Below are 26,029 nucleotides of genomic sequence, written 5' to 3'. Positions count from 1 at the left end.
TACTCGACTCAACGAACTGTATGCATGTGTGTATGTGTGTGTATGTGTTTGTGTATGTGTGTGTATGTGTGCACAAAAGCTAAGAAAAACATTAGACAACTTTTCTTATAGCAATCCTTAGCCGATTTTCTCGCAACAAGTTTTATTCGATAGAAGGCAAAGCCTAGTTGATCGCGTTTGAAAGTTATTACGAGAATGGTACATTAAACCGAGCCATATAAGCGACATATAAGATTGGTGTCTTGACTAAATGCGAGAAAGGCAGTATCACTATTCGGTGAACTAAGTTGGTTTTTTTTTCTTTGAGGTCGTTCAACATCGATGTCACAGGTTTTAGGAGGGAAGGGGTTTGTAAGATTTTGTGACACTGCATATACAAGGTATACAAAAAAGCGTGACAGACGAGGGAGGGGGTTTAGAAATCTCGAAAAATAGTGGACGTCATATTTGAATCATCCCTTTATTTGTGTGTTTTTGTATGTATGTGTGTATGTGTGTGTATGTGTGCACAAAAGCTATAAAAACATTAGACAACTTTTCGTATAGTAATCCTTAACCGATTTTCTCGCAACAAGTTTCATTCGACAGGGGACAAAGCCTTGTTGATCACTATTGAATTTTATAACGATCGGTCATTGCGTTTGAAAGTTATGAAGAAAATGGTACATCGGACCATATATACTCCATATAAGGTTGGTGTCTCAACTAAATGCGAGAAAGGCACCACCAACGCTAGGTGGATTAATCTGGGTTTTTAAGTTTAAAATCAAGTTCAACACAAATGTATTCAATATGAAGAGAGCATGAACCATATTTAAAATCGGAACATTGATCTTCATCTACGCGTGAAGATCAAATTGCTTTACTCCAGGGATTTCTTGAATGACCAAGAACATATGCTGTGAGGGCATTCTGTTATTCGTACTACAGAGAGCATGTACCATATTTGAAACCGGAAAATTGATCTTCAGTTACGCGTGTAGATCGAAAGGCCTTACTCCAGGGATTTCTTGGATGACCAAGAACATATGCAGTGAACGCATTCTGTTGTTTGTACTACAGAGAGCATGTACCATATTTGAAACCGGAAAATTGATCTTCAGTTACACGTGTAGATCGAAAGGCCTTACTCCAGGGATTTCTTGGATGACCAAGAACATATGCAATGAACGCATTCTGTTCTTTGTACTACAAAGAGCATGTACCATATTTGAAACCGGAAAATTGATCTTCAGTTACGCGTGTAGATCGAAAGGCCTTACTCCAGGGATTTCTTGGATGACCAAGAACATATGCTGTGAACACATTCTGTTCTTTGTACTAGAGAGATCATGTTCCATATTTGTACCACAAGGAGCATGTACCATACTTAAAACAGGACTGCAAATCTTTGTTCCTGAGCTCAAGCCATTTCTTGGATAACTGGACGATTTATCTGTGGCTTTATGCAGAATAACTATCATTTCGGTCAATTTTGAAAGTCAAACTTAAAAGTTTATTTCGGCTCCAGTTAACAAAAATTTCCTATTGCAATCCCATTTCGACCGCATAAAAATGGTTTCAATTGTGCTGCCATTCAGTTAAATGCCTCAGTCTGTCAAACAACTAACACACATGCTTAACATGTACGTGGGTGGTGCTGCCAACAGATTTCTGTTATGAAATTATTTCTCCTGTTTCAAACTTTTGGGATAGTGGAAAATTTTAGTGTGAATGACGAGTGTGTATGAAAAATATTTATTTGGAAGACTTTTCTTTTATTACACTAGCGGAAAATAATTGAAAAACCCACTTTTATTGACTGCATGATGTATTATCAGATGTGTAACATAAGATTATTTCAGTTCAAACTGCCAGTTTGGCAACGCGTGGCGACGAAGAAAATAAATTTCAAACGCACTAAAGTTTGAAAAAACAGATCATTTGAACGCCTTCCGGTAGTTATTTTCAATTATTTTCACTTGAGCAATGAACATTGCTTTTATTTAGTGCGCAGTGAGAAATTTATGTGAAAAGTGCGGTGAAAAGCAGTGAATTAAGTTGATTTTGGTGACGGTGTTGCGCGTCTTCTACAGCAGTGAACGAACTGGATTTTCCTTCGTCGCACGGATAACGTAGGAAATTGTGAAAAAGTCACTGCCGAAAAGTTAAATTTATCTGTATTTCAAGTAAGTAACACAGGAATGTAATTTAAATGAATGCAGATCGTAGTGAACACTTTTTTCTATCTCGCCAGATGGTTGGTTCATTATTTTAGTTTACGATTCGCGAGTATTTAGTGATTTAGAATTTGATATGACGAATGCTAGCGCCATGGACGAATTAGCGCATAACCCTATTCAATATGTTTACTAAGGCTGATGGTAAGCTGCTGGGACCGATACCGATGCCATCATTGCGATTGAAGGGCAGTCATCAGGCGATTGTGGATTACACTTTGAAGAAAACTCTTCTCAGTTTTTTTTCCAATCACTAACAGCAACAAAACCAAAATCAGATTTATTAGAGAAGAATTTACTTTACTGCTACTGATGCTATCCATGCAAATATTTTTTGCAGCGTCTCTTTCCGACAAGCCTTTGTAAAACAGACACTGTACGAATGAGATTCATCTCTTTCTAATAGTATAGGAATTAGAAAACAACAATGCCACTAACTGATAACATTGGCCTTGTTGTTTTCGAACATTCATGAATAACGAAAGAGAAAGAGATTCGTTCGAGCAGTGCCCTACTCCTGAGTTGTGATGGCAACTTTCTGCCATGGCTAAGCGATTATGATTTGCACTTTGAAGAAAACTCTTCTCTGCTCAACCTTTTCTTGAGTAAAATGGTGGTTCTGAAAAGCACCAAATTATTTTCAATAATGCGCCTTTTCAATCACTAACAGCTTTCTTGAAATAAATTTTTCAAATCAAACTAGCAATCAATCATTCAAATCTGTCATTCAACAAATAAATTCAAATTGAATGTACCAAATATGTAAATTGATAGAGTTCGCCACAAACCGTATGGCATTTTTAACCAGTTTTCTTCTTTACCGCAAACTATACATTCGCTACTGTCAAACTTTTGTCACCTATTTCACTGCATTTGATTTATTTTTGTTTCAACACGTGCACAGCGCTTACTACACAAAATCGAATTCAATTATTGTCATGATACCTATCTGGTTCTTGATTCACCATATCCTCCAAAGTGGTTGCCGCAGCCACTGGCTGAACATTTCGAAAATAAAGGTATAAATAAGCACACGTTGTGTGCAAAAAACATATCCGAGAGTTGCATCCCTATTAGTGCTTCGACATGGTTGAGAGTTTATGGGATTTACGCGGACTTTCAAAAAAAAAAAAAATTTTCATGCGATTTTTCAAAAAAGTCTTGAAATCACGTGAAAATCGTTAAAAGTTGATTTTGGATCGATTTTCGCAAAAGTTGTTTTTTACGCGGATTTCGGATTTTACGCGGCTTTCGAAACAATAGTCTAAGTCCTTTTCAAAGGACCTATTTATTGGAAGTACGATGCTGGGTCATTAGAGCGAAGGCCGGAAGGTCATTTGGCCACAGCCGTTAGGCCGAATGAGAAGTGAGAAGGAAGAAGTGAGAAGTGAGTAGTGAGAAGTGAGATGTGAGAGGTGCCAAGTGAGAATTGAGAAGTGATATGTGAGTAATGAGAAGTGAGAAATAATAGAAGCGAGAAGAGAGAAGTACGAAGTGAAAAATGAGAAGTGTGAAGTAAGTAGTGTAAAGTGATAAGTGAGAAATGAGAAGTAAGAACTGAGAAGTGAGAAACGAGAGGTGCGAAACGAGAAGTGAGAAGCGAGAAGTGAGAAGGGAGAAGTAAAAAGTGAAAGATGAAAACAAGATGGGCGAAGTGAGAAGCGAGAAATAGGACGGGAGAAACTAGAGTAAGAAAGCGGTAGCGAGAAGTGAGGGGTGACATTTGGGAAGTGTGAAGTGAGGAATGATATGCGAGTAGTGAGAAAAAAGGTGAGCAGTGGAAAGTGATTTTTGAAAAGTGAAAAGTGAGATGTGAGAAGGTAGAAATGAGAAATAAGACGTGAGAAGCAAGAAGCGAGAAGAGAGAAGTAAGAAGTGGGAAGCGAGAAGCGAGAAGTAAGAAGCGGAAAAGAAGAAGAAGAAGTGAGAGTCGAGAAGTGAATAGTGAGAAGTGAGAAATTAGATAAAGATGTGAGATGTGAAAAATTAGAAGTGAGAAACGAGAAGTGATAAGTGAGAGCCGAGAAGTGAGAAGCTACAAGTGAGAAGTGAGAAACTTAATATGGAGAGAATGGAGAGAAGTGAGTTGTAAGAAGTGAAATGTCAGAAGCGAGGAGCGAGAAATGGAAAGCAGTCAGATGTGAGTAGTGAAGGCAAGAAGGGTAAAGTAAGAGGGGGGAAGTGCGGAGTGTGGAATGAGAAGTAAAAAATGACAAGTGCGAAGCAAGAAGAAAGAAGTGAGAGGTGAAAAGTGAGAAGTGGGAAATTAGATAAGGATGTGAGATGTGAAATGTTAGAAGTTAGAAGCAAGAAGTGATAAGTGAGAGCTGAGAAATGAGAAGCTACAAGTGAGAAGTGAGATTTAGAAGTCAGAAATTCGATATGAGTGGGATGTAAGATGCGAGAAGCGAGAGGTGAGAAAAGAGAAATGATAAGTTAGAGCCGAGAAGTGAGAAGCGACAAATGTAGAGTGAGATTAAGAAGTGAGAAATTCAATACAAGAAGTGAGATGTAAGATATGAGAAGTAAGGAGCGAGAAATAACAAGCAATATATGAGATGTGAGAAGTAAGAAGCAAAAAGAGAGAAGTTAGAAGTAAGAAGTGAGGTGTGTGATGTGAGAAGTGAGAAACAAAGAGTTGAGAAATGAGAATCGTGAGAAGTGAGAGGTGAGAAGTTAATAGTGAGAAGTGAGATGCAAGGGGTAAAAAAGAGATAATGGTGTGAGATGTGAGTTTTACAGCATATTTGATGTAACGAAAAGGCTCATTCGATTCGACTTATTATTCCATCATATTTTAAAATTACAGGTTGTCATTACTATGGTGCTTTCGTGCAATATTGAATACAAAAAAAAAGTTGGATGTAAAATTAAATGTAATTTAACATAAAATTATAGGTTGAAATATTTCCGTAGCGTTTGAATTTCAGAATTTTTAACTGCATAAACGGCATTATAAAGTTTGCAAGCGAAAGGCAGAACATCAGTAAGGAACTGAAACAGGCAGTCGCAAGACAAGAACAGAACGCTTTTATCAGCCGCCCGGGGGATACGAGAAGGCCGACAAAAGTTCCACAACCAAGGCCTTCTCCTTTCTTGGAAGAGCAACTTTGGCCCAATTTTGCCCAGACGTCCAATGAGAAAAATACTGCGCCTTACCAAAAACGACTAAAGCCGGCGAAGGTGCTCAGAACAAACCCAAACAGTAGGCGACCATAAAGGTCAAACGTCGTCTACACGTTGTAGTGAAGCCCGAAGGGCGTTGACCTGAGAAGGCGACTTCTCGACCCAAAAAGCGAAAAGCACCAACCAGACGCAAGTCGCAGGGCCGTAAGAGGATAGCCGGCCGGTGCCATCGAAACAAGAGACCGACAATCCCTGGCAGCTGGTCTGTAGCTCAAAGTGGAAGTCGAGCGCATAGAAAGTTAAGGACAGAGTAGAGGTGAAAACTGATACAGATAAGTATGCCGATGCGGGCGACCGAAAAGCTTTCAGCGCTGGGACAGGACGCGCGAAGCGTCAGACACACCAAGACCGGTGAAATGATCTTGGTGCTGACAAGTAGAGCGCAAGCTAGTGGGACGGCTGACCCAAGAGATCTTGGGTGACGGTGCCGAGGTGAGGTTATTGGGGAAGGAAGTGACCTTCTAGTGCAAGCAACTGGACGAGGTCACGAACGCGGACTACGTCGTCTCTGCCGTCAGAGATCAGTGCGGTACAAAGGTAGTCAGTCCTTTTGGCACGCAGCTAGCCTAAACTAGGTCATGGAGCGAGAGAAGTTGAAATCGGCTGGTCAGTATGCCCAATAAGCAAATTTCAGCCACCTTCAGTGGACAGATACTATTGGTGCTTAGATTGGGGACATAAGTCCCACGACTGTGAGGGCCCAGACCGTAGCAACCTTTGTCGTCATTGTGGTTAAGAAGGGCATAAGGCGCAGGAATGTGATAAGGCACCAAGGTGTCCATCTGCGCCAGCACAAAGCAAGCATGTAATCACGTTATGGGTGGACCTCCGTGTCCCTTTGGAGAGAAAAACAAGAAGAAGCCATGCAAGTGACACAGTTGAATTTTAGCAACTGCTGTTGCAGTCGGTCTCGTAGTCGCTCTCCTGTCCGACCCGTACAACGACTCGAGTCGTTATTTACTTGACTATTTTCACGCGCATCTCGGAATTTATTCCATGTCCCACAAGGAGCACGCAATACATTTGAAACAGGTCGACAGACCTTTGCTGACGCGTGTAGATCGAAAGGCCTTGGTCAATTTTTGCGTCACGTAAGTAATGAATCTTGTCTTAAGGAGTTCCAACGGAAGTTTCTTTAGTAATTCCTCCGGAAATTTTTTAAGGAATGCCTCAAGAAATTCTATTAGGATTTTCTTTGAAAGTAGTAAAGCAACTCTTTTAATGTTTCAAAATTAAATTTCTTTGAGAATTCCTTCGGAAATTCTTCCGTATGAAATTTCTTCGGCAATAATTCAATGAATTCCTTAAATAGATTCTTCCAGATGTTGCATAAGGGATTTCTTCGAAATTTCCCTAAAGAATTTCTTCAGAACTGCTCCCAGTAATTCCGTTAAAACATTCTCCGGGAATTCTTCCAAAGCTTCCTGAAAGAATTCCTTTTGAAAATGCCTTCATGAGTTCGTTCCGAAATTCTTTCAGTTTCTACCTTCGAATTTTTTTAGTGATTGTGGAAGAAATGGAAGAAATTACAAAAGTGGAAGTGAAAGCGCAGTGGAAAAAATTACAAAAAAAATCTGAAGAAATCTACGAAGGAATCTTGAGGAGTTATCAAATGATTTTTTGGAGGTGTTTTTGGACTCCTGGAGGGTTTTGTGCAGGAATTTCCAAATGAATTTTTGAAGGCATTTTTAAAAGAGCCTGAATGGATTTTCGAAAATAATTCCTGTAGGAACTGCTAAAAGAGTTTTTGAAGGTATTTTTAAAAGATTTTCCAAAAGAATTCCTAAATGGGTTTCCAAAGGAATCCATAAAGGAATTTCTGAAGGAATTTCCGGAGGAATTGTCAAAAGAATTTATGAAGAAATTCCTAATAACCCTTTCGGCCAAATGGCCCTTTCGGCCAAATGACTGTCGACCAGATGGATTTCGGCCTAATGGTTTGTTCGGCCTACTGCCGGCCTTCACTTTCCCGTTTAATGATCAGGAAACGTAGAATATTGCAATTGTAATCAACTGAAGTAAATTTTTATCCAGTTTTCCGCGATCGGTAATGGCCGCCAACTTGCCTGTGGGTTAGTCTCCGATTTGACGTTTGTGGAGGTTCACTGCACCCACCGTTCCGAGTATTCTGACCAATGTGGTAAATAAGAAGGTGCTGATGCAGTGGATTCACGCCTTCTTATTTACCACATTGATCAAAATGCTCGGAACGCTGGGTGCAGTTGGCCTCCACAAACGTCAAATCGGAGACTAACTCGCAGGCAAACTGGAAACGGGTGATTCCTACCGTATGAAAATATCCGAATTAAAATTAATGTTTTCAGCCATTGATTCTTTCATCCACGCCGTTTCACTCCGCCGCCGACAAAAGTTAACGGCGTGCCTCCGTGGCACCGCCGCCGCAGATGATATGACCGGCACACTGAGAATCCACTCCCAAGAGAACCGGAATTGCGGGACATTTGTTGCAAAATCTTGAAGTTTATCACGCAGCTAAAGAATCGATATTTGTTTACGTCTCTATTTTGAAAACTGAAAAAAAATAATGGTCCAAAATTTAAAATGAAGTAAAATTGTATTGCAGAACTCATTGTTTTTCATTGAGTTGATTTTCTTAAATACTTAGGGGTCAAAGATAATCTTTCATTGGTAAAGTTTATCCTAAGTAGCTGATGGAATCGCGCAGTAAATACTTTTGTGAATAGAAAGGATCTTCTTCTTCTTCTTATTGGCATTACATCCCCACACTGGGACAGAGCCGCCTCGCAGTTTAGTATTCATTAAGCACTTCCACAGTTATTAACTGCGAGGTTTCTAAGCCAAGTTACCATTTTTGCATTCGTATATCATGAGGCTAACACGATGATACTTTTATGCCCAGGGAAGTCGAGACAATTTCCAATCCGAAAACTGCCTAGAATGGCACCGGGAATCGAACCCAGCCACCCTCAGCATGGTCTTGCTTTGTAGCCGCGCGTCTTACCGCACGGCTAAGGAGGGAATAGAAGGGATATTAATGACAATTTTAACAAATATAATTTTATATTTAGTTACCTATATTCCCGGTTTTCATTGGACTTTTTTTTGGGTTATTTATATTACTAGTGGACAAGTATTATAGCTTGTTTAAACACAGATTTTTTAAAATTTATTTTGAATCTAAGACCTCGTGTAAAAAATAATCGACTGTATTAATTTTCATAGACGACGGCTAACGGAAGACTAAGAACAATTATCGAATCGGATAGCTCTTCGAGCCAGCATAGTATAACCATTAGATTGAATATATGTGTACCTCTGTGCTTCCATTATTATAATATAACCTAATTACTATACAGCTCTCCCTACCCAAACTATCCTTAACTGTGGACAGACATGTCATACAACCTAATCCTACTGATGTGGTTCGAAAGGCAAAAAACGAGTATGGATGAAACAACTCTCAGCATTTATTAAAGCAAAACCAGGGCCCGTAAACAACGATGGTGATTAACATCGTTAGCATGCGGGTGTTTTCCGCCTAGGCTGTGCCAAGACTCGAAAGCCAAAGGCTATGTGTGTGTAGAGTGCTCTCGGTGCTGCTATTCTTAGCGCTGACAGGTGGAAACGGGCGAGGGCAGTAACACGGAAAACTCTTACTTTTTCGGTCCCGTCCCGATCAGATAGGTTCCCGCCAGCTACATTGTCTAGACATGGCCCGACGACCGGGCAAGAAGTTCTAGCCATTCTGGCATCGTTCCATGTTCCACTTTCTGGTCGACGACGGAAGCAGCCTAATCCCGGATTGCAATCGCTGGTTGTTTTGAAGTGCAACTTCATAACATCGGAGGTGGCAAGGGGCCAAAAAAGACTGAGCTGGATATGAAACATGATGCCTACCCATTTTTCCGATCCAATAATATCGCGGGCAATGTAGAACACTTGTACGACTTCGATTCAACACTTGCTTCTGAAAGAATTCTCCACTGGATACGTTTCGAACACTTGTTTCAGTTCACTCACTAACGTACACGCTGTTATAGTCGGAGGATCGATGATATTCAAGTAAACAATCACTGTAATTTAGCTGATCGGCCTTCTCCCGCGGTTTCCCCCCTCGCTCCACAGTCCAGATGCAATTAGTCGTTAATACACCCCGCGTCGTCAAAAAACTGGTAGCACAGTGCACATATTGATATCACGTTCTAGCGGCTCTGAGCACGCACTTGACGCGTCATACGCAATTCATTCCCTCACCACACGCTGCGACCCCTTTCTGGAGGCATCTTTCAGGCATCAGGCTTCACAAAAAATCCTCATTTTTCGACATCGTTCACCAACTTTGAACCCGTTTCAAATAGAAGTTCTATCACACAGAAACACGCGACGACAATGGTTCACGCGGCAAACGGGCACATACTCCCGAATCGGCACCCGTATTGGACAAAGTTCTAACAGCGACTGCCGCGGCGGGAGTACTCCTAAGGGGCCTACGATGACGAGTGCTGCAAGTTTCGAATATCCAACTTTGTATACCAACAACAACCGCAAAATAATGATGAATTAGTCTGGAGTTGAAGTCGCGCGCAGTACGCGAACTACGGAGTGCTCCTATTCTGCTTCCGTTTGCCTACTCGACCGATACACTGTTAGCGAGTTGCATTCAGCAACAGCAGCAGTCATTCAGTGAGCCGTTTAGCGTTGGGGTATGCGATATGGGATATGGTATGCGGCGATGTGTGATACCTTCCAATTTACTTGCTCTATTATTGTTTTATTTGATTCTATTGTAATTGTTAATCTTTATTTCTGACTATGGCAGAGAAACATGTTTATAAAAGTCATCTACACTCAGCTTTGTGATGGTGTGCATTGTGCAAATAGATTTCCCAATTCGATACATCGTGCGCGCAGTTTGACACTCGTATTTGAATACTATACCCATGCGGTTATCGCACGAATTCAAGACAACATGGCCATCTTTGTCTTTTATTAATTTGATAATGAACGTTGAGAATGATAAAAAACAAGAGAGCGACAGCAACAAACTACCAACAATTGCATGTATCGATGGAAGCCTCCATAAAGGGTAGTAGTGGTTGATAGAAAGCTTTTCCATATGCGATATTTATCCGGGACTAGTCGACCCGGCAGACGTTGTCCTGCAAAGTAGGCGTTCTGAACTTCCCATAAGAAGTTTCCATACGATTCTTAATTTTAGTTTTTCACGATTTACTCAACTTTCCTCGGGATTTTCGCATTAGGAAATATCATATAAACCCGTCGGAAACTATGGCGAACATATCTGCTGAAGGAATGAAGAAAATCCATCCAGCCGTTTTCGAGTTATGCGGATACGAACACAGACCATTTCATTTATATATATATTTATCCGGGATTAGACTTAACCGTAGGTCAACTGTTCATTGACTCTCAGAGTAAGAAAGAGCTGCCATCACCTACGTTGATTTTTGTTGATAGCCAGTTCCATTCTGAAGCATCGGAAAGCTTTAATTCCTAGATTCCGCATTCAACGAGTTGGCTGTACTTGTGGTGGTCTTAGTTCAGCCAGTATTCAATATAAACATTGAATGGACTGTATTATGCGCTTGGCGATCGTTTCTATCACCGCAGTTTGTAGTCCAAGGCGTACTCAGAGATGCGACGAAAACTTGAAGTTGGATATTGCTCATTTCTACTACGTCTACTGCTTCAACAATATCTGGGGATTCGAGCGAAATTAATTTGTGGTAGGACTATCAATTATAACTGCCATTCGTTCCATTCTTTGTTTTCTTTAAGCTCACCTTACAATACATCGGAGCGCCATATTACTAGAAGCAAAATCTTCAAAAATATGAGAAAAACAATATCACAGGGCACTGCAATCTGAAATTCCCAGAACTTGTACTACACCTCCAGGACAGTTGCCATCAGCATACCTGGAGTGATTAGCACTGATCTTAGCGACGCATCGTTTACTGTGACATCCACCGCCAATCAAATTATTCCAAGCCGTCGTCATTCCCCCATCGTATTCGTCAACATCCAAGCCGCGATCTGAGCCTGTCATCGCTGACTCTGGCCTTCAACCGTACGATTTATCATCGAGACCGTGAGTAGCTCTCGAGCTGCCTCCGGACAACGTGCTGTTTACTTCCCTGAAGCCAATCCACACTACCATCGACCTTGCCTGGCCGTTTCTCAACCACTTCAAAGCTTGCTTCTATCGATGCCATTCGCCGCCAACACCATCATTGGGCAAGCTATTCAACCGCAAAGTCATCTTCTTTCGAAGTAATTCCTCGCCAGGCCATCTGCCATCCGTCGTTTAGCTGCCATTCAGCATTTTCAAAACTCGGAAGCATCCCGAGTAGAGGTAAATAACAAACAAATAACATAACAAAAACAAATTTTTCTATGATATTAGGTTTTGTTATTTCTATGTTATTCATGAATAACATAAAATAGCATACTAAAAAAATGTTATAATCGTAAAATTTGTTATTTACATGTTATTGTAAGGAAGAGCAGAACAACAAATGAAGAACACATTATACGATCATAACAAAGTTTGTTATTCATTTATCATTTGCATTTTCAACACATCAATAAGTCCTGGTTTTGTTATTTTGTTTTCTGCAAATACTTTGCAATTGGTGTGCTCTTATAATGGCAAAATGAGTTTTTTTTAGATAATCGCTCGAGCAATTTCTGCTTTTATTTTAGTTATTTCAGCAACTATATAAGGGTCTCTAGTAGCCTTGCAAGCAAAGGTGTAGGATTACCAATCCGGAGATGGCGAGTTCGATTCTCGGTCCGGTCTAGGATGTTTTCGGTTTGGCATAGAAAAGCTTTCAATTTATAACTGAGAAAATGCTAAAAAATACTAAGTTGAAAAGATAGTTTTAAAATATTCTAAATTTTCCCTTTAGTGCCGAAAAAAGGTTGTTTCGTGGCTGTAGATCACAAGCTCTGAACTCAAGGACGGTTTTGATGACCCAAAATATCCCAAAACCATCTTACCACGTATCTTGGTCTTCACGGATATGTTATGAACATATTTGAATATATATTCAAGCTTGAAAAAGCTAGAGTCGTGGTTCCAGATCGTGAGCTCTGAACTCAAGAATGGTTTGGATGACTCAGGATATCCCAGAATCATATGACCATGTCTCTTGATCTTTAGGAATATAATATGGATATGGTTGAATATATATCCAAGCTTGAAATGACGAAAGCTCACATGGTAACGTGTAAATCGCAAGTTCTGGACTCAAGGACTGTTTTGTCATTTCTCCATTATTAATCACGAAAACAAATGGAACATATCGAATCTACTAGTTAATATAGCTTAAAAAAATTGGGTCTGAAAGGGTTCAGTAGTAACGAGGATAAAATATTCCAATCAAATCTACCTCCCAAAATTTCAAAAATCAATAACACTAAACCATTTCTTGAGTATCATGTAGCTTCGGAGGTAAATAGAGCTGACTTTGGAAGTGGTCCTGTAGTTATCTCTGAGCTAGAAGCGCCACTACGGCAAAGCTTAGGTTTTCCCGAATCTTCAGAAGGCACCATTGAACTGTTCTTTACAGCGAATACTGGCTGACATATCTGACATCCACGGTGGATGAAAATGTACCCAGTGAATCAGCTCCGATCCCAGCTGTTCCAGTTTATCAAGTAAATCGAAGACCCTATCTGGTAGTGCCATCGCGAAAAGCAACTGCCGTTTCACATTTCACCAAATGGGCATTCCAGCTTTAAGCTGGTTCACCGCGTGTCAAATCTGTATCAGATGAGAACCAGGGAAGGAATTTACATTCCATTATTTTCTAGACGATCGGCCTCACGTAAAAGGTTAAATATTTGATGTATTAGTCACCCAAGTCACACAAGTCTAATGAAACTTGTTACAGCAACCTATTTGTGACTTAATCTGGTCACACATAAGTTACTGTGATTTATGTACAACATGTGTGCTGCTCGGGCACTGTTCTACTGAACTGTCGAAGCAACTTGGCATTTATCAACCAAATTCGACCAAATATTTATTTAAATCTTTTTCAAATCGCGCTGACCAAGAAGTCGCGTGAGTATTGATCGTTCAGTGTGCAAAGAAAGGGAGTGTTCCAGTTCCATTCGGTTTAGTCAATAGTCCAACAACTTTGGCCAGGTTGATGAATCAAGCACATCGTCATACACTGGGGTCGCTTTTTACGCGGATTGATTGCATCAAACTCTCGGTTCATCTAAATTTTTTAGTTTAATTGATCCAAAAAAAAATGATCGCCTACATAGTTAGTGCTCCGGATAACGTTGTTTTTCTCGTTGTAGCGAATTATGGTCACAAAAAGGTCCCATGCTGAGGGCTAATGTGGCAACAAAACGGAACATAGTTAGTAAGGGTGTCAGGCCATTAGGCCGAAGGCCGTTCGGCGGAAGGCCATTTGGCCGAAGGTCATTGGGCCGAATGGTCATTAGGCCGAACGCTCATTAGGCCGCTTCTTCCTTCTCTCTTCTTGCTTCTTCCTTCTTTTATCTCTCTTCTTCTTCCTTTTTTTCTTTTTCGCTCTTCCTTCTTCCTCCTTTCTATTTCCTACTTCTGTGCTATTTTTGTCTTCTCCTTTCTTTCTTCTTCCTTAATCTTCCTTCTTTTTTCTTCTTTCTTCCGTTTTCTTCCTCCTTTCTCCCGTCTTCTTGCTTTTCTATCTTTTTTCTTCCTTCTTCCTTCTTCCACCTTCCTTCTTTCTTCCTTCTCCCTTCTCCCTTCTTCCTTCTTCTTTCTTTATTCTTCCTTTTTTCTTCTTCCCTCTTCTTTCCACCTTTTTTCACCTCTCTTCTTCTTTCTTCTTCCTTCTTCTTTTTCCGTTTTCTTCTTTCTTTCTTTTTCTTTTTTTCTTCCATCTTTATTCTTCCTTCTTCTTTCTTCCTTCTTCCTTCTTCTTCACTTCGCACAACTCATTTCTCACTCCCAAGTTCTCATTCGGCCTAATGGCCATTCGGCCTAATGACCGTTCGGCCTAATGACCATTTGGCCTAACGGCCTTCGGCCTAATGACCCAGCATCGTTAGTAAGAACTCTCAGCGTAAAACAAAAACACATTCATTGTCCACTGACTAAAAAGCCACAATACATGTGTCCGAAACGTCGGATGAAAACATAAAACCCTTATTTTTGATACCAAAAGACTGAAAGCCAAAACCTCAAACGTCGCCATCTTAGTCGAATCAATTAGCAAAGGATGCCGAAGTATGCCAAAGAAGGTACGTCTACAGATCTTTTTTTGTCTTTTAATAAAGAGAATCTTTTTTTTGTCTTTATTTAAGAGACATGCAGCCCGAGGCTGGCTCGTCTCCGTGCTAGAGAATCTGACAATTTATCGAAAATGTGAAAAACGAAGGGATATAATTAAAAGGCAGATAATCAAGCTTTACAATGATTGGAGCAGTTGCAGGGATTGAATTCAAAAGAGAATGAAAATGTCTCTCACCTATCATCTACACATCTATCATCATCTAACGTATATACGATGGTTCATCTTCCGAATGTCTGTCACCATTGGTGAATGAGTTCGTGGGAAGTTATCAAGCCGGCTTCGTTGACGGCCGCTCGACAACGGACAAGATCTTTACTGTACGGCAAATCCTTCAAAAACGCCGTGAATATCAGGTCCCAACGGCAGCTAAATAAAATTTCCATTTAAAATTAGGAATTTTCCATAAACAATTAGGAAATTGCCAATAAAAAAATCAGGGTATGAGCAATAAATAATTATAAAATTTCCACAAATAATACAAACATTCCATAAACAATTGAGAATTTTCCACGAAACAAAAATAAATTAGCACTTTTAAAAGTAAACAATGAAATTATAATTGAAGAATTTTCCATAAAGGAATCAAAAAGGTTCCACGGAAAAAATACAAAACTTTCATAAATAAATCAAATTTTAGCACTAAACCATTACCTACAAAATTTTCCCCAAATATTTTTTTTTCCATAAAAAAATCAAATAAATTCCACAAAATAAACAATAAAGAGCAAAAAAAACAAGAAAATTTCCATTAAAAAATACAAGAAAGCAATGAAGCTGATGAAATTTTACATGACCTTTAAACGCTTTTAAAGAAGGGGTCGTCTATGGAAAAAAGCACAGTTTGATTGCTTTTTTATATTTCTTTATGGAAATTTTATTTTTTTATATTGCTTTTTATTGATCATTTCGTGGAAAAATTTTATTTTGTTATCGAAAAAATATATTTATTTTGTGGAAAATTTTGTAATTGTTTATTGCTAATATTGATTTATTTATGGAAATTTTGTATTTTTTTTCGTGGAACATTTTCATTTCTTTATGGAAAATTCTTTTTTTATAATTGCTATTTTTGCTTTTAAAAGTGCTTATTTATTTTTGTTTTGTGGAAATTTTTTAATTGTTTATGGAAATTTTGTTTTATTTGTGAACATTTTATATTTATTTATTGCTCATGCCCTGATTTCTTTATTGGCAATTTTCTATTTTCTTATGGGAATTTTCTAATTGTTTAGGGGGAGTATTTATTTTAGTCGGTCCCAACGCACCATCTGTTCATTGATTTGAGGGTGGCATACGACAGTATAGACCGCGTAGAGCTATGGAAAATTATGGACGAGAAAAGCTTCCCTGGAAAGCTTACCAGAATGATCAAAGCAACGGTGGATGGTGTGCAAAACTGTGTGAAGCTTTCGGGCGAACACTCCAGTTCGTTCGAATCGCGCCGGGGACTAAGACAAGGTGGTGGACTTTCGTGCCTGTTGTTCAACATTGCGCTAAAAGGTGTCATGCGGAGAGCCGGATGTAACAGCCAGGGTTCGATTTTCAACAGATTCTGTCAATTCATTTGTTTCGCAAATGACATGGACAATGGACATTGTCGGCCGAACATTTGCAAAGGTGGCAGAACTGTACACCCGCCTGAAATGTGAAACAACAAAAGTTGGTTGTGAATGCGTCGAAGACAAAGTACATGCTTGTGGGCGGAACCGAGCGCGACAGGGCCTGCCTGGGAAGCAGTGTTACGATAGACGGGGATACCTTCGGGGTGGTCGAGGAATTCGTCTACCTTGGATCCTTGCTAATGGCTGATAACAATGTAAGTCGTGAAATACGAAGGCACATCATCTGCGGAAGTCGGGCCTACTACGCACTCCAGAAGAAACTGCGGTCAAAAAAGATTCTCCACGGCACCAAATGTGTAATGTACAAGACGCTGATAAGACCGGTAGTCCTCTACAGACATGAAACATGGACAATGCTCGAGGAGATGCTGGGCCGAAGGTCATTAGGCAGAAAGTTTTTGGGCCGAGTGGTCATTAGGTCGAACGGTCATTAGGCCGAATGAGAACTGGAGAGTGATAAGTGAGTAGTGCGAAGTGAGGAAGAGGTAGAACGAAGGCAGAAAAAAGGAAATAAGAGGACGAAGTAAGAAGGAAAAAGAAGAAATAATGAAGAAGGGAGAAAGAAGGAAGGAAACGGAAGAAAGAAGAAGGTAGAAGGAAGAGGGAAGATCTAAGAAGAAAGAAGGAAGAAGGAAACAGAAAGAAGGAAGAAAGAAGATGGAAAAAGGAAAAATGAAGAAGGAAGAAGGAAGAAAGAAGAAGGAAGTAGGAAAAAGGGAGAAGGAAAAAGGAAGAAGGAAGAAGGAAGAACGAAGAAGGAAGAAGGAAGAAGGAAGAAGTAAGAATGAAAAAGGAAGAAGGAAGTAGGAAGAACGAAGAAGGAAGAAGGAAAAAGAAAGAAGAAAGGAGAAAGAAGAAAGAAGAAAGAAGAAAGATGAAAGAAGAAAGAAGAAAGAAGAAAGAATAAAGAAGAAGGAAGAAAGAAGAAAGAAGAAAGAAGGAAGAAGAAAGAATGAAGAAGGACGAAGGAAGAATAAAGAAGGAAGAAGGAAGATAAAGAAAGGAAGAAGAAAAGATGGAAGATGGAAGAAGGGAGTTAGAAGAAGAAAGAAAGAAGAAAGAAGAAGAAAGAAGGACGACGGGAGAAAGAAGGAAGAAGGAAAAAGGAAAAAGGAAGAAAGAAAAAGGAAAAAGGAAGGAAGAAGGAAAGAGGAAGATGGAAAAAGGGAGAAGGAAAAAGGAAGAAGGACGAAAGAAGAAGGAAGGGGGAAGAGGGAAGAAGGAAGAAGGAAGACTGACGAAGAAAGAAGAAAGAAAAAAGAAGGAAGAAAGAAAAGGGAAGAAGGAAAAAGGAAGAAGGAAGAAGGAAGAAGGAAGAAGAAAAGATGGAAGAAGGAAAAGGGAAGGAAAAAGGAAGAAGGAAGAAGGAAGAAGGAAGGAGGAAGGAGGGAGAAGGAAGAATTATGAAGAAAGATGGAAGAAGAATGAAAGAAGAAGGAAGAAGGAAGAAGGAAGAAGTAAGAAGGAAGAAGGATGAAGGAAGAAGGAAGAAGGAAGAAGGAAGAAGGAAGAAGGAAGAAGGAAGAAAAAAGAAGGAAAAAGGAAGAAGTAAGAAGGAAGAACGAAGAAGGAGAAAGGAAGAAGGAAGAAGGAAGAATGGAGAAAAAAGAAGGTAGACGGAAGATGGAAGATAGAAGAAGGAAGAAGACAGATAGAAGAAGAAATATGCAAGAAGGGAGAAGACAAAAAGGGTAAGGTGAAGAGAGAACTTCTCATTTTTCTCTTTTTCATTCTTTTGATCATTGATCATTCGGCCTAATGGCCTGGCACCGCTCGAGGAGGACTTGCAAGCACTCGGTGTATACGAGAGGCGGGTGCTTAGGACCATCTTTGGCGGTGTGCAAGAAGACGGTATGTGGCGGCGAAGAATGAACCACGAGCTCGCCCAGTATCCAGAAGGTGGCCAAAGCTGGGAGGGTACGATGGGCAGGGCATGCAAGAATACCGGACTGCAAACCTGCAAAGATGGTGTTCGCCTCCGATCTGGTAGGTACGAGACGGCGTGGAGTGCAGCGAGCGAGGTGGACAGACCTGGTGCAAAACGACTTGGCGAGCGTGGAGCGCATTTGAGGATGGAGAGATGCGGCCTTGAACCGTGTATTGTGGCGTCAAATTGTTGATTCACGGTTATCTGTTTAGATGTAAACTAAATAAATAATAGAATATACGATGTGCAGCATATCGTGAGAGACTTTTTTCGCAAGCTGTCATGATAAAGCATTGATTCGGAGGCCTACACTCCATGATAAATTTATTTTAGAAAGCTCCAAACGCGGGGAACACAGGTTCTGATGATGCATTTTAACTTGTTCTGCTCAGCTGTGCGGTTCCCAACACAAAATAAGGGCAAACAAAGTGAAAATCATCAATTCTCTGTGGGGGCTGCCAATCAGATTCTGTTTTTTCGCACTTGAATACAAGTTTGATATATTTATTACCATGGCTTGTTCTGATTCGGAACAGTTTTTGCCTTTGTTTTTTCGTTGTTCGCTATCTATTGAAAGCTACTTTTGCAAACCCTGAGTAGTTGGTTCTTTAAATTCAACTTAAAATCTCCTTTCTGAATTTTTTATTTTTTTTTCAGAACTAAATTAAAAAAAGGCATTCTCGAACCGGAAAAAAAGAAGTTTGTTCGAGCTCTGAAATCTCCGTTGGAATATCTGGTGCATCCCTTCCTGCACATTTTATAAAATCAGCGATTATATGAAAGTATTCGCTTATTATTTCTAATGATTTGTTAAAATACTCTTACATAATATTTGATTATTTTAACAGATGAAACTTCCAACTGAGAACAATAATGCTAGCGGCAAGACTTCCCTCATGGTTCTTACACCCAAACTCACTAATGCACTATCCAATCTAAGAACACCAAGGCACATTCTTGGCTCATGTTCTGTTCAGGATGCATCGCTGTTGGATAGAGTAGGTTTTTTGAATCGCAAGGCCAGTATGATTTTGGATGCACTGGTTGAGGATCAACAGATCGAGTCACCTAAAGCACCGAGCCATTGTTCGATTAGAAGAGCACGCATTAGAAATCGAGAAGATCTAGCTGCAGAAGTAAGTTCTACTTTCAAAACATATTCTTCTAACGGGATCCATACATTCTTCAATGCTATTTCATATTTCTAGATTAATGAGACATTCCAACCGCATGCACTATTAACGGTACATTGGGATGGCAAGAACCACCCTACTGTATAATTTTGTTCAAAAGCCCAATAGTTCATAATGCCGTTCATCCGTCCGTAACAAACCGTGTATTTATGAAAGACATACGCGCTTGTCTTAAAGGACACGGCATTTCCAAGAATAATGGCTGGAGCATATCGGAAAAGGCTTGTTCCTGTCTGACTTACGAGAGCCTTGCAGTTCTTTGCGGAAACTCGTTGTTTTGTATGGTTTGTGTTGTAACCGATCAACCAACTCTTAGAGTAGCACCACGGTGCACAATTTCCTTTCAAGAACGTTGGATTCATCGAATACGGTACACCAATGAGTGATTTTTTCGGATACAGTACGGAAACTTTTGATAAACAGTAGTCAGCTTCAAACGACGTCCAAAGTTTTACCCTTTCGACTGGAAGTTCCGCAGCGGGGTGACTCTTGCTCAAATCATGGGATGAATAATCTAGCGTGAAGAGGCTTGACAGTGGCCACTGTTCAACTTCTATACAATGCTGCATGTATCCGCATTCCGCATGTAGTCCCTACCAGGGTTCTTATATCAAGGTATATTATTTATCTTGGTCCCTACCAAAAGGCTGAAACGTCCCGAGCAGCACAAGGCATACCAAAATGGTTGCAGCAACTTGACTGTTACAAAATCTGGTCATTAATGAGTTGCAGTCACCTGCTAGGGATAGACATTTAAAACTTGTAATTGAATTGCTATGTTTTGTTATTTTTCACCGATAAGAGCCAATTTCAAACAACAAATGAGACTCTTGGGCTACTGATGAAATTATTAAGTGAATCTTGCTCACATACTATCTTGTTGATGTGACTGCATGACTAATAAAACGGTGTATTAATTACAATTTTGATTACAGGGCCCTAATGTAAATAATTTGATTGCCGGGGAGTTATGGATTATCTCCCAAATTCAAGCCTGCACGGTGGGCCTGGCCGTTTTAATACTTGTGTCATATTTATGATATGCTGCAAATATTAATGCAGACAAGAAAAAGCGTGGAAATACAACCGACATTTCCAGGATGCTTTTCAATACTGGCTGTGCATGTGCTAAGACAAGACAAGACAAGGCAGGGCCCTAATGGCCCAATGAAAGAGTTTTTCCGTCATATAAGATAAGTCATGTATTTATCCGCAGAAGGACTATTGTCCATATGTAAAGATCTATCGACAAAGTAGTTTGATCGTTTATTTTTGATGCCAAATACCGCATACCCTTACAGTAAGCATCACTTCATACCACCAAGCGCAGAGGGGTCGGTCGTTGCTTGCTGCTGCTACCTGTTTGTTTTCATTCAGTTACCGCTCGCTCGTCTCGTATACTGTACTGACTGTTGCGCAGAGTCAGTGTAATGAGGGGGAATTACGGGCGAAAGACAGAGTGTGTGCTATCTCGTGTGGAATGGTGGTGGTGCTCTTGCTTGGGTGATTTCTTCTCCCAGTTTCCCTCCGTTTTGGTCACACTTTTCCGTGACTCCATAAACATTAAACAACACAACTACGGTATAGGGACGGGATTGATCGCGACGGACGGGGTGCTGACAGAAATGGTGTATCGAGACAAACAGCTCTTTTGTGGGACGATATTTTTTTTAATTACGCGACCAAGTGATTTCGATTCAATGTGGGAACAGAATTGATTGTGGGAAATTAGACGGTGGATTTCAATGGATATTATGCACTTGCGCAGTTTTCTAGATGCAAATGCAGTTCGAAAAAACGAACGAATAAAGTAACCGTCGATTTGTTTTAAAAATTCGAAGTATGATCAGGGAACAAGCTAACATGTAAAGATGAACATCATTCGATTTGAGGTGACAGTGAACGCCAGTAGATCGGTTTGGACTTCCAATCAACTTCTTGGAAATATGTTGCGTCCACTTTCTTTAACTAATAAAAAGAAATTAATTATGTCTCATTAGCAATCAATCTTCTTCTTATTGGCATTACATCCACACACTGGGACAGAGCCGCCTCGCAGCTTAGTGTTCATTAAGCACTTCCACATTTGTTAACTGCGAGGTTTCAAAGCCAGGTTACCATTTTTGCATTCGTATATCATGAGGCTAGCACGATGATACTTTTATGCCCAGGGAAGTCGATACAATTTCCAATCCGAAAATTGCCTAGACCGGCACCGGGAATCGAATCCAGCCACCCTCAGCATGGTCGTGCTTTGTAGCCGCGCGTCTTACCGCACGGCTAAGGAGGGCCCTAGCAATCAATATCAAATCATATTATCGTCATTTTCTTCGCTTCACGTTCACAGTCAGCGTTGAACGAGAAATACGTAACAAACAGCTACAAACATATCATCGAGCGCCCCATCAATCTTGTACTTAGTGGCCACTTGATGACCACTCAACTAGGGCTTCCATTTTTCCCGGGAATCAACTTCCCGGGAATCGGGAAATGATATAATAATTTCCCGGGATTTCCCGGGATCCCGGGAAATAAAAAAAAAACTCACGAAACTAATTCAAAATCGTAGTTTTTAATTTTCTCGTAAAATATGATTTCGAAAATATACATTCGACATCAGGGATGCTTGCTATTTTGTCCTGTTGAAAGTTGAGAAAGTTTTTGTTCAGTTCGAAAAGCGTTAACTCCTTCTATAAAACGTTCGTCATGTCATAAGTATCAGCATCTGCTCTGGCTCTAGAGTAAGATATGCAGTGTCCTGGTGAGCTCCGTTATGTGTTACTTTTCCATATTTTTTTTTAACTTTTTCAGGTTGTATCCGCATTTATTTTTTCAGTTTTTGGACAACGATGGCTTCGAGAGATTCTCTTCTATTATCGCAAAAATATTCCTAACATGAACTATTCTTATACCCGACGACTTTTTATAGTGCATAGAATCTTCTGGTCAGCTTTGAAGGATAAACCATTTTTAATCATGTACGTCCATTTGAACACATTTTCGACTTTGAATGTATTTAAAGCAGATGAATGAAATATTTGAAATGAGAATTCTTATATTCGAAATAAAAAAGAGCTTTCAGGCGAGTGCTTGATTGTCGTACTTTAATGATCCTGACTGTAACATTTTTTTCAGTCAAACTTTGCTTGAAATGCCGAACAGCACCTAAAACGCATCCAATTGCAAAAGTTTTGCAAGTTTTTGGTGTAAGACAGTTGTAATGATCGCATACTACCTAAAATGTGATTTTCCATCAAGATCTGTTAGCCCACCAATATTATAAAATATTCAAATGAAATATTTCAGAAATATCTCAAAATACAAACGAGTCTCCGGAATATGAGTCTGTTCGGGAAATGAATCAAAAAGGATTGAAGGTCTTAAAAAATCCTTGACAATAATAGGACAAACCTGTCAAAGTAGTCACTGCTATTGCCTGAATATCTGCGAACATTGGTAGCTCTGCTATTTCAACACAGACACTAACACAACGCTTACCGACGATTGAACCTACTGAATAAACGAGCGATAGATACAAACTGGCTCTTTGTCTCGCCTCTCTTCAACACGTGTTGGAATGCACCATATGATTTTTAGTATGTAAATGTAAATATTTTAGTATGTTCATTTCCCGGGAAATTCGGGAAACTGATACATAAATCCCGGGAATCGGGAATCCCGGGAAATATGATTTCCCGGGAAACCGTTTCCGGGAATGGAAGCCCTACACTCAACGAATCTATGAGCCGAGAATTTCTCGCTCATTACAGCAGACAAACAATCCGGCAATGACAGCTACCATAGAGCTGGGTAGTCTGATTTATCATCCCGTCAAGTGGAGCATCATGCTTCGATTTTTCCTGCCAGCATCCACTAAGCGCATGTAGCACGTATGTAAAATCGATTCAAATCCAGCGAAAGCATATCCACCCACGGCTCGACGTCGCACAATTTATGTGAAAAGGGGATTCTATTTTCCTCCGGTTCCATCACGGATGGCCAGCATTTACAATAATGGGAGAGATTTTTTCTTCTTTCTCGCAGGCATGCAGTGCGGCAGCCGTGGAAATCCGATCCGCATTTATGTGCGGAGGCAGCAGATTGAATCATTCTTGCCTTGCCATTCCGTCCATCCGTCACGGGGAAGTGCCATCGCCGTTGCGCCGTCATTCATTCCAAATGCCAGTTTTTCCCGTTCCGGATTTATCCTCTTTGCTGCACTGTGAGGAAGTTTCCATTCGACCAAAATAATGTGCTCGTTCTTGGCGGGTTGTTTGAGTTTGGAATTTAAAATGTTTTGGAATTTATTCCTTGGCAACGGAAACATCCGGTGAAGTTCCTGGCTGATCATTTGGATTTGACACTGAGGAAGCGAGGCAGCTATGAGACTAGACAATGTACAGTGAAGGTTTTTTCTTGCTATCCAAATATGAGTTGATTTCTACTAATCGCTATTCAATACAAAGCCACGGTGCATCGGATTTTTATGAATGGCAACTGTTTTGAAATAATTTTAAATTGCTGATGTTGAGTTTTATGATCTTCAACCAACGATCACTTCACAATAATCTTCCGGTCGGCGTTTGTTGAATCGCCGTCCGAGCCTCTCTTCTCGAGGCAGAGTGTAGTCGGATCTCATCAATAAGGAGGTGATTGTTGGACACGATGTCAGTGCTGCCTTTATTCCGAACACGATGAAGACTCCGTCTGCATTTTTGGTTGATGTAGATGTGATCGATTTCTTTTTCAGTATGTCCATTGTCCATAACAAGAAACCCACGTGACTTTCTAGTCTGGTTGATGCAGATAGGGAAAGAGCGATCCCGCAACCATCGTGTCGTTATTGCCTCAGAATGACCAGCCATGGACCTGCACTAAATCGCATCTACCGGCGCATCCAAACGCCATCAGGAAGCAACGATTCTTTTTCCGGGCATGAATCACAGTGCCTGCTTGTCTTGTCTTTGTGAAACCTGCAAAAAAAAAAAAATTACACACCACGGAAGATAGTCGAAAAGTATGTAGGTACCCCTCAGGTGCTTCGAACACTTCCTACAGTGGAATCGGCAATACACATCAAGCAGATGTTATTCGGTTTCTTTGGGTTGCTTAACATGTTCAGATAAAGTTACCGTATTTTATTTTTCCATGTTGTGGCTTCCGTATAAGAAGTATGTCTAGTAATATCATGTGTCATGTGACAGTTGGACACTGCTGCAAAGAAGTGATAGCCAACGTATGCCGTTCGTAAATAAGGGGGTTATTGTGACCCGTAAACCGTGCACTGTTGGGCCCTCCTTAGCCGTGCGGTAAGACGCGCGGCTACAAAGCAAGACCATGCTGAGGGTGGCTGGGTTCGATTCCCGGTGCCGGTCTAGACAATTTTCGGATTGGAAATTGTCTCGACTTCCCTGGGCATAAGTATCATCGTGTTAGCCTCATGATATACGAATGCAAAAATGGTAACTTTGATCAATCATTTATCTATGAAGCAAGCGGCACGGCACGGCAAAAGCTGGGTAAAGCGTACCTTTGGTACTTCGCGTACCTGAAGGAATAAAATAGACCCCATCTCGCGGTCTTTAGTCTCTTGCCCAGCATCTCCTATCCCTACCTCCTCGTGGTACTGGCCGGAATACAAGCAACCTTAGGGAAGATCGGGTAGCCAGCCCCGGTGGGAACTATGGTCGTATGCTTTGAAAATAACATACGCAACGAACAATCAACAAGAGAGTACGGACCGGAACCATCGGCGAAGACCACTGCGACGAAAAGGGACTAGCGATTGGAAACTCGGTTCGTGGAACTGCAAATCTCTCAACTTCATCGGGAGCACACGCATACTCGCCGATGTGCTCAAGGATGCCCGTGGATTCGGCATCGTAGCGCTGCAGGAGGTTTGTTGGGAGGGATCAATGGTGCGAACGTTTAGAGGTAATCATACCATCTACCAGAGCTGCGGCAACACACTCGAACTGGGAACAGCTTTTTATTTAATATGCAAAGGCGCGTGATCGGGGGGTGTCCGATCAATGAGAGAATGTGCAGGTTGAGGATCAAAGGCCGGTTCTTCAACTTCAGCATAATTAACGTCCATAGCCCATACTCCGGAAGCAAACTGATTATGATAAGGACGCATTCTTCGCGCAGCTGGAACGTGAGTATGACAGCTGCCCAAGCCACGACGTCAAAATCATCATAGGAGATTTGAACGCTCAGGTTGACCAAGAGAAGGAGTTTAGACCGACTATTGGGAACTTCAGCGCTCACCAGCTGACAAACGAAAACGGCCTACGACCAATTGATTTCGTCGCCTCCAAAAATATGACCATTCGCAGCACCTACTTCCAACACAGCCTCCCGTATCGGTACACCTGGAGATCACCACTGCAGACAGAATCACAAATCGACCACGTTCTGATTCATGGACGGCATTTCTCCAATATTATCGACGTATGGACATAGCGTGGCGCTAACATTGACTCTGACCACTATCTGGTGATGGTGAAACTGCGCCTAAAACTCTCCGTCATCAACAATGTTCGGTACCTACAACCGCCGCGGTACGACCTAGAGCGAC

At 40.7% G+C, this 26,029-nt stretch overlaps 1 protein-coding gene across 7 annotated transcripts in view; it reads right to left on the bottom strand.

The window, feature by feature from the left end:
* Positions 1-26,029, bottom strand: part of LOC134205857 (proton channel OtopLc) — a 235,334-nt gene that overhangs the window by 133,974 nt on the left and 75,331 nt on the right. The window contains exon 1 of one of the 7 annotated variants that reach the window (XM_062681507.1): positions 9,285-9,971. The exons of the other annotated variants lie outside the window; for them this stretch is intronic. The gene's annotated coding sequence lies outside the window, so the exon portion shown is untranslated. Of the gene's footprint in view, positions 1-9,284; positions 9,972-26,029 lie in introns of those variants that run through there. 7 annotated transcript variants of the gene reach the window in all.

The sequence above is a fragment of the Armigeres subalbatus genome, chromosome 1 (assembly GCF_024139115.2).
Source record: "Armigeres subalbatus isolate Guangzhou_Male chromosome 1, GZ_Asu_2, whole genome shotgun sequence".
In the NCBI taxonomy this organism is placed as follows: domain Eukaryota; kingdom Metazoa; phylum Arthropoda; class Insecta; order Diptera; family Culicidae; genus Armigeres; species Armigeres subalbatus.
Note: the sequence above shows the minus strand (reverse complement) of the source record. Positions and strands in the feature narration are given on the sequence as shown.